Below are 13,199 nucleotides of genomic sequence, written 5' to 3'. Positions count from 1 at the left end.
CCCTCACCTCGTGCCATTTTTCTGTGTAAAGATTATAATTATAATCTTTTGCATAAGTCTGTTTTTTTTTTCCTAGACCTCACAAATAACCAGACTTAGGTTGGGCAAAAGGTCCCGTGAGATTATCTCAAACCGTTTGGGCGTGACGGCCCAAAAACCGCAAAAAATGGCCTAAAAATTGACCAGCCTGTCATTTCATCAAAGAAATCCATCAAAAAATCACAATTTGAAATTTTAATTAATTAATAACTTTTTTCTCACAAGAGATAATGACACAAGACTTTCACTTGGTGAAAATTCAGCATTGTGGGCCGCCTAGACTTTATATTTGGTGACCCTGGGGTGACGGGTTCAGTGCCCCCCACACCCACGAAGTGGGCATACTTTTGAAAATCACGTTTTTTCAGTTTTTCCCCTTAAAGGAGGGGAAGGAGTCGTTTTAGAGACTTCGAGCATCTCTGTGATGTTGAACAACTTTTTGAGGCAGACATTTCTTTATTTATGTTTCATTCGCCTCCGGCTGACCGTTTAGCCGTTATTTGCCGCCGAAGGCGTGATTTTTGGCGATTTTTGCCGTTTCCGAGGTTTTAATGGACATTTAGGAGGGGAAAGAGTTGTCCAATCAAGTTGATGATGAAGTACATTTTTGTAGGCAATTGCATTGGCTAAATTTCATGTGAAGTAAAATTTTTTGTACCTCTAACCGGTTTTGCTCCAGCTGAATCGATTTACAGATACCCCCTAAAAACCGGAAAAAACCGGTTTTTCATAAAATTCACGGCCGGTTTTGGCCGGATCCGGCTCAAATTTTGCATGGAGTCATCCTTTGATATTCCCAACAGTTGATACTTGACCCAGCAAGATCCCAGAAAAGTGTGGTATATCTAGGGGGGGGGGGGTTGTTTAATGCAACCATCTCGTAAACAGTGAGCACTTAGAATTCTAATTTTGATCCGAAATATTGCATGATTAATCCTTAGTAGGTTTATTTTCCCTAAATCGAACAAAAAGTTGGAAAAGTAACGGCTGGCGGCTCAGCCGTTTTGCCATTTTTTGGGCTATCTTCAGAGGTAAATAGTCACGAAACATATCTCCACATAAAACTCTTTGCCACTCCAAAACGTTATCAAACGGTTCTAGCCGGTAACTGTTGGTACTAGAAATTTAAGAAATAGTTATTGCTATCATTTAACATGAATTAAACCAAAAATATGTTTTAAAAAGTTGATTCCTACGTAATGAATGATGAATTTGCCCTGAAAATAGGCAAAAAAACGGCTAAATGCCTGAGCCGCCAGCCGATACGTTTCCAACTTTTTGTTCAATTTAGGGAAAATAGACGTACCAAGGATTACTCATGCAAAATTTCAGATCGAAATTCGAATTCTAAGTGCCATTTGCTCACTGATTACAAGATGGTTGCATTAAACCCCCCCTTCCCTTTATATGCTCATTTTTAAAAATATTGCTCATTAACCCTGAAAGACTGTCTTATTTTCTTCCTTCGCTCGAGAAGTTTTAAGAAGGAAAAACATATGAGTATAGACCCTTTTGCATGCCCTTTTAAAGGCGTTTCGTTATAATTTCTAGCACTGGGGGCCAATTGCCTAACCCTTTGGGGCAATAACCCTACCCAACTTAACCTAACCTAACCCCTATAACCTAGCAAAAGCTACTGTAAAAGACCACAAACGCCCCTCAAGAGGCGTTGCCACGAAAAGGACTATACCCAAAAATATTTGAGTAAGAATGACTAATGTATAGGATTTAGCTGATGTAATGAATTTGGTATGCAGGCTCCATCACATTAAACATTTCATTGACTTCTGCTAAAATGATGCTCGAATCCTGCAATAAAATATACGTGATAAATAAATATAAGATTCCTAACGGTTTCAAACAATTAAACTAGGGTTGGGCCGGATACTTTTTTGGCCGGATACCGGATATCCGGCTGATTTCAAACGCCGGATATCCGGTAACCGGCCGGATATCCGGTTATCCGGCCAAATTACCGGATATCCGGCCGGATAACCGGCCAAATTACCAGATACTAAAGTAGCAAAAAAAAATTTCTTCAAAAATCTTTTATAAATTTACATAAAGTTAAACTTGTTCAGAAAAAATGTTCTTCTAGCTTCAATAATAAGAAAATTATAGCCATTTAAAATTTTAAAAAGCAAAGATTTTTGGTGTAAAGTATAAAAAATTATAGAGCCGGATATCCGGCCGGATAGTTTCAATATCCGGTATCCGGTCGGATATTGAAAATGGCCGGATATCCGGCCGGATATCCGGCCACACCGGATATCCGGCCCAACCCTAATTAAAACCTCTTATCCCAAAATTTTTAAGAATTTGAATTTTAGTACCTATGCAAAGCTTAGAGCATCATAGTTCAAGCAATATGTCTGTTTGAAAGAAAGGTAGTGGGGTAAATGTGGCACCACTTAAAGCTTTTCTACAATTAGCTTCAGTCCGTCCGTAGGTCCAAAACGGATAGCTTTTTTGTTGTTAATTTATGTATGTTTTAATTGTCCTATCGGTTTCAAACTTTGCATGGTGATTCCTGTAGTTGTTAAGTGAGATTTAGAAAGCGTAGCCAAATAATAAGCCAATAATCGTTACCAAAATTCCATACATCAATCTTAAATATGTTGATCTTAAACATTTTTAACAACAAACTGTTATGTGGTATTATCATCTGATTTTTGTATACCTGTTTCTTAGAACAACAAGGTATAATGTTATAATCAAAGTATCTCTATAGTTAAATACCAAAATTGTAAGTATGTCTTTAAACATTATCCTGTATTTAAGCAGTTTTTCAACAAAGGGATAGTTGAAAGAAGTGCATTTAAAAAGTTTGATTGCAAGCATAAGTTACAAGAATACCATCTAACATATATAATTTTGTATTTCATTAAATTGCAATCAATTAGGCACCACCGAAATAGTAATCATACTGTTATTGCCGCCAAATTTACACGATTTTGAAATAATTTTATCCCTTTCTGAACAGTTAAACCCGTAAGGAAAAAGGATAAGAGGATGAATACTCACCCCCTTTTCATGGTAAAATACTACTTCCCCATCCCTAAATTTAGAAGCAGACGAAAATCAAAAGCCGCCCAGGGCTTTTTGTAAGTCAATCATAGATAATAATGTGAATAAAAAGAAAAGCGATATTTAGCAAACAGCCGTGGGCGGTCAGAATCAGCTGAATGTTCATTATGAAAAAAATTTCCCCCTTTTTAGAAATAGAAGGATTTATCTTTCATATACAAATTTTTTAAAATAAAAATAAAATTCTATGTAATTTTTAATTAAAACATTAAAACAAAAATATCTAATCTAATATTCTTGCCCTAAATATGGAAATAGTAAAAAGTAAAAAAATATTTTTTTAAATAATTTTTAATCCTTCCATTTGAAAAGTAGTGGAATAGTAATAAATTTTAGCGCGGCAACAGCGCTGAGTAGGCATCTAGGCCACCTGCCTATTTTCGTCTTCTAGTTGCTTCGATTCCTCTCTTTTATTTTTTTCTCTATGGTTAAACCCTATATATTGTAGTGGGAGGAGTCGCACAACTTTGGACCTCTAGGCTCATAGAATGGGTGGAGATTATATAAATATTTTGTTCAGATAAAGAATTTCAAAACATAATATAAGTTTTTTTTTAGGATTGTTTTACAGTCATCTTCAGTCAGATAAGGTTCACGTGGTGCTAAGCAGAGAGAAATAATTGATTAAAACTTCTTATCTTACATAGGTAGCTAATTTTTATATGTTTTTAAAAGTGAAGCTTGTCTATAATCAGGGTTGGTCCGTCCGTCTGTTATGGTTAGCTTTTTTTGTTAATTTAGACATTTTATAATTGTTCTATCGATTTCAAACTTTACATGTTGATTTCTATAACAATTAGGTACAATAAGCGTTACCAGAGAGTCCATACGTTTATTCAAAACATGTTGATTTTTAACCTTTTTACAACAATTTTTTATGTGCTATAACTATTCTATTAATCTGGTTTTTCACCCAAGAAAATAGCTTACAATCACTCCAGCTTCTTAAAGGTCCCGGGAGGGTTTTAACAGCCTCCCAAGAGAAATCTTTTTAGGATTTTTGAATTCAGTTCATCTAATAATCAAAAAAAATTTAATGATCTCCTCATTTCTATGGCATTGGAGTCCCCAAAATATAAATACCCAAAATGTTTGTAGGAGTGTTAGTGTTCGTCACGCGGCAAACGATACAATATGTACTACATAAGTAGATATCAAATTTCTAAATCAGTCATGCAATACGAATTTATAATTTCATTGTAAAAAATATGAACTTTTGTAAAATATTTTATATAGAATTTATTAACTAATGCAATACATTTAAATATTAAATATACATAATCATATTAAAATTACAAAGCAAGGAGTAATTAAATTTTTGGGGAGGCCATCTAGATATTATACACTCTATTGTGTGAGATTTCGTAATGGTTTCTGAGCTTAGCTTTTATAGGTGTTGTCATCAATGTGTTTCTTCCATGAAAAAAGTTATTGCAAGTTCTGTGTAAAAGTTGTAAATGTTTCATCGTATCCAAAATTTTTAATAAAATTTACCTAAACAAGGATGACAACATCCATAAAAGCGAAGCTCTGAAACGGTAGGACAAACGAACATTAACACTTGTAGAGTGTCAGAACTTGAACAATTAAAATATAAATGTAAAAAAAATTTAAACAAAATTGTAAGTAAATTTGTTGAAAAACTACTTACATGCAGAATAATTTTTAAGGACATACCCACATTTTTAGGACTTGGTTATAGTAATTATATAGATGATTCGCTTATAACATTGTATCAATAAGATCAATCGGATAATTATAATGCATACAAGTTTGTTGTTAAAAATGTTATAAATGTTTGAAATGGACGTTTGGACATTCTGGTGGCGATTATAGACATTCAATGCTTTTTAAATCGAACCTTAGTAAACGAAAAGAGCTAACCATTACGGACGGACCCTAATTATAGAAAAGCTTCGTTTTAAAAAATGATTGAAAAATCCTTTATGTTTGTCATTGTAAGTTTGTTTGTTAGATTTGTTAAGCTTCGCTTTTATAAATGTTGTCTTCCTTGTTTATAACTTTCATCCTACAATTTCCGTCAGAACTTAGGTAAAGGATAGGTCTTATTGTTAATTTAGGCATGTCAGGATTATTTTAATGATTTTGATGATTCCTTCAACAGTTAGGTATAAATGAGAAAGCATCGGATCTATATGATTATTACTAGGAAACCGTTTGTCCCTTTTAAACATGATGATTATTTAGCTTCAGCTTGACTTTTTAAACATTTTGAATAAACAGTTGAAAAATAAAATCTTTATGTATTGTATGTTGTCATCCTTGTTTTAGTTGCTTACCTAATAATATCTGAATAGAAATATATCTTGTTCTTATTCTAAGTCACATAAATAATTTCAGGAGATTGAGGGAGGATATACCATCATGAATACCTGTGATATTTGTAACAAGTATTTTACACAGAAATCTCACTTGGTTGTTCATAGGAGGGTACATACTGGCGAGAAACCATATTCCTGTGATCAATGTGAAAAGACCTTTGCAACTAGTGGTAGCTTGAATGTTCATAAAATTTTTCATACTGATGAGAAGCCATTCTCATGTGATCAATGTGAAAAGACTTTCTCTAATCATAGTAATTTGAATAAACACAAAAGAATTCATACAGGAGAAAAGCCATACTCATGTGATGAATGTGAAAAGACATTTACAACTAGTAGTAATTTGACTAACCACAAAAGAATTCATACCGGCGAGAAGCCATATTCTTGTGATCAATGTGAAAAGACATTTACATCTAGTAGTAATTTGACTCGACACAAAAGATTCCATACAGGAGAGAAACCATACTCATGTGATCAATGTGAAAAAACTTTCTCTGATAAAAGTACTTTGGTTCAACACAAAAGGATCCATACTGGTGAGAAACCATACTCATGTGATCAATGTGAAAAAACTTTCTCTGATAAAAGTACTTTGGTTCAACACAAAAGGATCCATACTGGTGAGAAGCCATACTCATGTGATCAATGTAAAAAGACATTTTCTCACAATGGTGATTTGACTAAACACAAACGGATCCATACTGATAAGAAACCATTCTCATGTAAACTTTGTGACAAACATTACAACTTTAATTCCTTGTTATCAACCCATAAAAAATCCCCTGGACATTTGAAAATGATAAAAAGCTGTAGTAATACAGTTCCACATTTTGTAACTATTAGTTTGATTAAATGTGAAGAAGTTTATATCAGGGAAGAAATTAAAGAAGAAGAAATATTTGAAGAAAATCCTCTCTCTCTCTATCCAGATGAGAGCTGACAATATTGATCCCCTCTCTATTCAAATGTAAATGAATGAGAGTGTTGTAAATAATTTCATCAGAGAATTATAAATATTATTTTACTTTCTGATATAAAAATCTAAACATACAACATAATTTACTAGCCAATTAAAAAAAATTAAAATCTCTACTTTATCATATTACTAAAAGCATCGCCCCTTGCTTATAAGGAATTTTTTTCTCAGTTTAATACCATCCTTCTAAATTAGTAAAAAGTTTGTCCAGCTGTATAAGAGAAGTAATGACCATGCATACATACGTATAGCAAGACATCTTATTAGTTTATAAATAAGTTTGTATTTAAGCTTAGAATTTAATATATTGATAATGATAAATATTTTGTTTTTTATTTTGACAACATATTTTCATATTAACGTAGAATAAATATTGTAATATAACTAAACAGTAGTTTTATGTTTTTTAGTATAAAGATAATTGTCTAATGTAAATATTTATTTTCAGATTAATTTATAAACAAATAAAAATGCACAGATTATAGATATCAATAAGAAAGAAGTTTTCTACTAATTTTGTTTACAAAAACACAGGTTATTAAATTTTTTATTACTAAAGGTTTTACCCTGAGAGAAAATAATGATGGACATAACTCTCAGGTAGAGTAACTACTCACTCTCGGGAACATTAAAAAGGTTGATTACCCTTCCCCGAAAACAATTAGGAAATTTATTCTATTTTATCTTGCAGATGCACTCCCAAAATTTTGAAATTTAACACCTATGAGTAAGTTTTAACACCCCTCCGCTTCCAGCAAAATTTAGGAGCGTAATTCATCATCATCATGCCTATGTCATATAAATAAAAAACAATGTCCCGCCATTATTTAGAATAGCACATTTTGCTGGTTCAGTTTCTGATAAAAAGTAGGAGGAATCTGCCTTGAGCATCATATTTAAGTAAATGGCGGAGGTTTCGTTAAGCTTATTCACATCCTTGCCCAAATTCTTAGCAATGATTATTTTGTGCTTTTATACTCATGGATGTTGTCATCCATTTTTCTTAATGGATAAGTTTTTGTGACTTTGAACTTTTTCAATGTCTTTGTGATAATTATTATTTGATTCAATAACTTTCATGGTTTCATGTTGAGATTATTATTTTAAAAGATTCAGAGTTTTTGGATTTATTGACATAAAAACATTTTAATACCCTTAAAGATAAAGAATAATTTCCCGCCAGAATATTTATTTAGCAAAAAAACGTTTATCTATCTATGTTCTGATTAAAGTAGGAGGGGCCCGATAGCATTGAGTAAATGGGCGGAGATTTTGTTTAGCGTTATTTATGTACATGAGTAATTTTTTTTTTTTAGGTTAATAATTGGATCATTGTCAGTCAGTAACTAACATTCACAGAGAACTAAGCAATATTCATTATTATACAGATCTACTTTATATCACAAGGTATCTATTTAATTAAAACGTTGGACGTTATTAAATCCATTTGAACCTCTGTGCACAATATTATTGCAGTCACAATATTCTCTTTTTAAAAGGTTTGTTTTAAAGAGATAATTGCATGAATTGCATATGCCGAATTTGGGTACTTGGAGTAGTGAACCTTTACTGTTTTTATTTCAAATATGTTAAATAGTGTTTAGCCGCGAAGATAAACAGAAAAAATTAACTTTTATCAGGCAGATTTTGTTTTACATCTAATTTGTGTTCAGAAAATGATTGCAAGCATAATTTTGAATTATAATAAATATCAAACAATTAGGCTGAATTGGTCGTTAAACTGTTTTTTTTGAAAACAAGACAGGCATATAAGATAAATTAACTTTTACTATTGGAGTTTTTTTACTTGAAAAAACTATGTGGACATATTTACAATATGATAATAATTCCGATCCCGCCAGAATCTTCATTTATTATAATCCACCTTTACAGAAACATTTCCTAACTCAGCTTCTGCCTATAAGTAGGAGGAGTCTAGGTTGAGCATCATAATTAGGTAAATAGGCGGAGATTTTGTTGCACTTTAATTTTAATAAATATAACTATTGTTTATGATTTAGGTTGATAATTGTATCATTGTCAGTCAGTAACTAACATCCATTGTGAACAGAGAGAAATCCATTATACAGATCTACTTTATATTATAAGGTATTTATATATTTTTGTGCTTTACTTAATTACTCCAGACCCATTCTCTTGTGCTATTCAATGCTGATGGTTTAAAGCGAACTTTTCTATAATTAAGGTCGGTCCGTCCATACCTCTGTCCGGAATAGTAAACTCTTTCATTTAATTTAGTCATGTTAGAATTGTTCTTTCAATTTCAAACTTGGTATGGTGATTCATGTAGTAGTTAGGTACAATGTGCTATCTCCTAAACTAGGGGGTACCTGACATCACTAATAAGTATTATTATTATTATTTTCCTGTAATTAAGCAGTTTGGCAACAAATTTACTACAATTTTGTTAAAACTTATACATTTATATTTCTACTGTTGTTGTTGTTGTTGTTTGTAGCCAGGTCTTCTTCCGTTTTATGTGTCTGATGGTCTGACGGAATTGTTTTGGTGGTCTTTTGGGTGTTGATGGTGAGTATTGTTGATTGAGGAGGTTTACAATCTTCCCATTTGCTGAGATGATCCTACCATTGAATTTGATGGCAGTGTTGGTAGGCGTTTTTTGAGGTTGACAGATGCCTTTTATTGTTTTGCAGTATTTCTGAGATCCTGCTTCACATTTTTCGAGATGTTCTTGCCATTGTGATTTGCGGTGGTCGTTGATCTCATTTCTTATTTCCTTGTTGAGAAGTTGGTAACGTTCACTGTCAGGTTGTTGCACCCGGAGCCTGTCTCATTCATTGATTTTGTTGAATGTGCTTGAGGGGATGTTGTGGTGAACGTTAACAATACGACCTTTTGGAATGAACTTTTGGGCCGCAGCATTCATGATTTTCCTGAATGCCTTCTCTCCCCTGATGGATGAGGTGGGGGTTGGGAGTCTGGAAAACTTTTTCTCAGCAAAAGAGGTGAAACCAGTCCTTTCAGCTTTGGCAAAGTTAATGTAAACTTTGTCGGTAGACTTGGTGGTGTTTATGTCTGCCTTTAGCTTGATTATTATAGGTAGATGGTCAGAGTTTAGACTGGATTTCACTGTCCAGGATGTATATGGCAGTATTGATGGTGTTGCCAGTGTGATGTCAGGGGAGCTTTGATTCTGGCTGGTGACTCTTGTGTCTAGATCTTCGTTCAGAATACTTAGGTCTGAGTCTGAGATCTCGTCAGCCAGTTTTCTTCCTCTGGCATCCTCCTCTCCTTTAGAGAACCAGTTGGCATGGTGGGCGTTGAAGTCGCCGCCTGTGATATTGTGTTCTTGCTCTTGATGCCGTTGATGTTGATTTGACATAGGTTCAGTTCAAGTTCGTTGTTGGTGTGTTGTTGCTGTTGTGTTTGAGGAGGTGGGGTAGGAGAATTAGGGGGGGGGGGTTTGGATGGGAGTGCAACTGGAGCCTTCCCATTGCTGGCGGGCCTTCCTCTCGCGTAAGGCTTTGAAGGGGGAGCATTTAAGGTGAAACCAGGAGGTGCATTTGGAACATTGAACTGAGTAGTGAGCCCGGGTGATATTTTTAGAACACTTGGGGCAGATCCATGGTTCAGGGTTCTGCACGGTTCCGGCAATGAATAGCAATAGCAGAAGCAGCTTCCTGCTAGCATACTTCCTTGTCGAGTGAATTAAAAAGATGGCAGATCTCTGGCATTGAACTGTAATTCATCTGCTCCTTCTGGAGCTTTGGTTCGGCAGGCGCTGATCCCATGGGTGTAGGGGTAGATGTGGGACGGACACCCCCCTGCCATGACATCCTATATTTCTACTGTTTCTTAGCTTCGCTTTTTTGATTGGTTTCATCCTTGTTTTATAAATAATTTGGTGACCATTTCCTAATTTGTTCTTTCTGTACTGCTCTGTTTCAAATTTTTTTAAGAAATATGCAATCAAAGATAGATCGTAGATTTTTCTCAGAGGTACCCAAAGTTTTATAATAACGTTTTATTATTCGTTTGCTTAACAACTTAAGGGACAATAGTGAATTTTGATTGGTTGGTTCATTAAGTTGTGTGTTCAATCGTTTCAACCAATAATTTTAATCTACAGAAAGAGTAATTATGTGCATCATTAAAGGGAATGTACATCAACTCAATATCCATTGTCTTATCCCTTTAGATCCCTGGATTTTTCTGCTAGACTGGTTTATTTGAGCTTGGATTTTATGGATATTGTTTTTCTTTTATGATAACAATTTATTTCCAGTTCTTTGTGTATGTATTTATTTATATTTACCGCCTTAAATCATAGAAGTCCTAGGTTGGGGATAAAGGGGTGCTTACCCCAAACTTTGAAACCCCTCATTTGACTCCCCTGCCTCAAATATTAAATTCTAACTCCGCCCATTTATCATTAATTTAGAACAGTAGGAGGAGTTGCTAAATATTATAAAAAATAAATATAAAAACTAAATATGGAGAGAAGGGGGGGGGGGGGGTGGTTGGGTTATATAACCCAAAGATGGGGGGGTAATAAAACCGTATCAACCTCTGTTTGTCAGCTTTGCTTTTATAAATGTTAACATCCTTGTTTATTCCTTTCCTTCTACTTTCTTACATATGTCTGTATGTCTATAACAATAGCTCTTATCGTAAATTTAGGCATATCAGAATTAGATATGACTTTTACAATTCTTATTGTTTGTTTGGACGTCTGTTTTTTCTTGCTTTGCTTCTATGGAATTATCATCTTTGTTGTAGTTTTTAGTTGCTAATTTTTTTTGTGTTTTAATATCTTAATTTATTTAGGAGATTGTGAGAGGATATACCAGCATGAATACTTGTGATATTTGCAACAAGAATTTTACACAGATATCTCACTTGGTTGTTCATAGGAGGGTACATACTGGTGAGAGACCATTCTCATGTGATCAATGTGAGAAGACCTTTTCTCAGAATATTAGTTTGATGACACATAGAAAAATTCATACAGAAGAGAAACCATACTCATGTCATCAATGTGAAAAGATATTTTCTCAAAATAGGGATTTGACTAGACACAAAAGGATCCATACGGGTGAGAAACCATTTTCATGTAATCAATGTGAAAAAAGATTTCTGAAAAATAGTGATTTGACGGTCCATAAAAGGATCCGTACTGGCGAGAAGCAATACTCATGTGATCAATGTAAAAAGACATTCAAACAAAGTAGTGATTTGACTAGACATAAAAGAATCCATACTGGCGAGAAACCATACTCATGTGATCAATGTGAAAAGACCTTTGCAAGGAGTAGTCACTTGAATAGACATAAAATAATTCATACGGGCATTAAACCATTCTCATGTGATCAATGTGAAAAGACATTTAAATCTGGTTGGGATTTGGCTGTCCATGAAAGGATCAATAGAGGTGAGAAGCCATACTCATGTGAACTTTGTGACAAACATTATATCTCTGGTTTAGAGTTATCAAGACATGAAAAATCCCCTGGACATTTAATAATGATTAAAAGCTGTAGTAATACAGTTCCACCATCTGTATCTTTTAGTTTCATTAATTGTGAAGAAGTTTATATCAAGGAAGAAATTAAAGAAGAAGAAATATTTGAAGAAGATCCTCTCTCTATCCAGATGAGAGCTGGCAATATTGATCCTCTCTCTATTTAAATGTAAATGAATGAGAGTTTTGTAAATTATTTCATCAGAGATTTATAAATATTATTTTACTTTCTGATATAAAATTCTAAAAATACAATATAATTTTTTATTCAATTTTAATTAATATCCCTAAAATCTATAATTTATCATATAACTAAATACATCGCCTCTTGCTTAAAGACTTTTTTTCTCAGTTTAATACCAAACTTCTAAAATTAGTGAATTTTTATCCAACCGTTTATGAGATAGAATGACATCCTTTTAGTGTATAGTGTATACAATATAATATTTGTGTTTAGAATGATAATTATTTTGTTTATATTTTGACAACATGTTTCTATAATAAACAATAAATATTGTAAAATTAAATAAACATTGTTTTTTTTTATCAAAGTTTTTTATAACTAGGTTCTGTACGTCCGTACGCACGTCACGGTTAGCTCTTTTCATTATTTAGGCATGTTAGAATTGTCCTGTCAAAATTTGGGTAATGAATCCTGTTACAGTTAGGTACGACTTCAAAGCATAGCAACTCTAAAAACATTACAAGAAAAGTCCGTAAGTCCTTTTTAACCATGCTGATTTAAACTTTTTCTGAAACAACTTTCTTTTTATTCAACAAGGTAAATAAAATTTAAGCAAAGAATCTCTATAATCAAGTCATAATTTAAGTATGTTTTAAAACAGAATATACGCAGTTTTTCATCAAGTTTAGATACTAACTTAGCGGCTATGCCGTACTAGAAGTCTCTAGGGAGATTATATTTAAATAATAATTTTTGGTGGGTGAAGGGTTTTACTGAAACTATAAAGGAGAGCCATATCGTTCCAACAGTTCTTGAGATCTTCAAATACAAAACTACTTTTTTAAAAATCATAATGACCTTCCTGTATTTTTTTTTGGGGGGGGGGGGTAAGTTTGGTAGATGGATTTGTTTCCTGGGGCTATTTCTTGTCGGTTGGTAATGTACCATCCTCCAAATTGGTTATAAACCTTTCCTTGACTTATGAGAAGCTTCGTGGCTCAACGCGTAGCTCATCCGCTCGTCGTCGGGAAGGTGATAGGTTCTAATCTCAGTCTGACACCGCGT

General features: G+C 33.5%; 1 protein-coding gene and 1 long non-coding RNA gene across 4 annotated transcripts in view; both read left to right on the top strand.

The window, feature by feature from the left end:
• The window catches only part of LOC145330301 (uncharacterized), a 72,083-nt gene extending 66,568 nt beyond the window's left edge, over positions 1-5,515 (top strand). For 2 of the 3 annotated variants that reach the window (XR_013883359.1, XR_013883358.1), the window contains exon 4: positions 3,685-3,774. The gene's annotated coding sequence lies outside the window, so the exon portion shown is untranslated. Of the gene's footprint in view, positions 1-3,684; positions 3,775-5,487 lie in introns of those variants that run through there. The other variant, XR_013883357.1, reaches the window with a different exon arrangement.
• A 1,378-nt stretch (positions 5,516-6,893) lies between these two features.
• On the top strand, positions 6,894-12,430 carry LOC145330296 (uncharacterized). The gene is made up of 4 exons (XR_013883355.1): positions 6,894-6,981; positions 7,764-7,854; positions 8,469-8,556; positions 11,257-12,430. It is a non-coding gene; the product is annotated as an uncharacterized LOC145330296 (long non-coding RNA).
• Positions 12,431-13,199: the final 769 nt, after the last annotated feature.

This window comes from Acartia tonsa, chromosome 10 (genome assembly GCF_053477335.1).
Source record: "Acartia tonsa isolate MP-2025a chromosome 10, ASM5347733v1, whole genome shotgun sequence".
Taxonomy (NCBI): Eukaryota; Metazoa; Arthropoda; class Copepoda; order Calanoida; family Acartiidae; genus Acartia; species Acartia tonsa.
This window is presented reverse-complemented; position numbering and strand designations above follow the sequence as displayed.